Source organism: Heterocephalus glaber, unplaced genomic scaffold, assembly GCF_053883595.1.
Source record: "Heterocephalus glaber isolate CG9 unplaced genomic scaffold, H.glaber_assembly_v1.0 deba00001586, whole genome shotgun sequence".
NCBI classification, from domain to species: Eukaryota; Metazoa; Chordata; class Mammalia; order Rodentia; family Bathyergidae; genus Heterocephalus; species Heterocephalus glaber.
The window spans coordinates 10,887,754-10,889,077 of NW_028258364.1; positions in this window are offsets into that span (position 1 = coordinate 10,887,754).

Below are 1,324 nucleotides of genomic sequence, written 5' to 3' on the forward strand. Positions count from 1 at the left end.
AAATGCAAAAGTGTACCTTGTTTAATGTCTGCCTTTGAGGTACTTAAAGTGACCAACTAGTGTGGAAGTCATATATATAAGAAAATATGGTGAAATTTAACATGTTAAGTATGAGTCCAGAAGTATTTAAATTTGCCTGTGGTAGTCAGGTAGACACAGTGAAGGAGGCTTTCAGAGGTATATTATTTGAGCTATTTCTCATGGTTTGAAATTTACCAGAGAAGTTATGAAATCCATGCTTAAAAGCAAGAATATTTCAAGGAAGATTGACATTTGAAGATAATTAGAAATGACAAATTTGAGGCTAATTTTCTGTTATGTTTCACATAATCGCATATTTCACACATTATGAAGTCAGATTTATATGTAGTGAGTAAGTAGGATAGTAAAAGGAATAACAATTCTTAGGGAAAGGGTAATTTTATTTAATATTATGTCAATGTTGACCACAGGGCCAAAACATGAGTGAGGTAAGTTACTAAAAGGGCCTGAAACTTCCTTCCACAGTTATTTCATAATTACTAAGCAGGATGTACTCTATAAGAGGGTGATAGTCTGTCACTTATTAACAACAACCAGGACAAGTTTATTTCTTCTAAGTATGTTCAGCATATTCACTTCTGGTATGGACCTTGGGTGGAAATCCTGAAAGGAAAATTTTCTTAAAGCAGATAAAAGTTGGCAATGAACAGTGTATGTCACTACATGGTACTAATGGGGATGGAATGAAATTGAGAGCATACAAGAAATGTTTCTGCTAGATATAGAAAAATTATCTAAAAATTTAAGGCATTATGTAGATGTTAATATATTCTTGACCATTATTCTTCAGATTTAATATGAAGAAGACGCTCCCTAACTTTTGCTTCTCACCATTCTCCTCTCAGCTTCTGTAAAATCATCTTTGCCAGATTCCATATAGAAATCACATATTATTTTTCTGGTTAATTGATTACATTATTGTATATTAGTGTTGTAGTAATATCCATTAGAGGCTTATTTCAATCAATGAAATTATTTTATATCTAAGCTACTCTACTATTAAAATATTACTTGTTCTTCATTTAAAACATTGAAGCAAAATATATATGAGAGTATTTCTTTGTCAGAGACGTGTTTCATATTTGTGTCTCTTACTCTACAAATGCATCCTTCCATGGCACTGACTCAGTTTTCATTAATGGGAAATGGATTGATTTACACTAGTGTGACAGGAGATACCTAAATTTTTAAGGAAAAGGTTTACTGAATATGATGATCTCAGCATGGATTTTCCCCAAAGCAGGGACTGAAGCAAAATAAATGTCTTTTGCAGAATTGTATT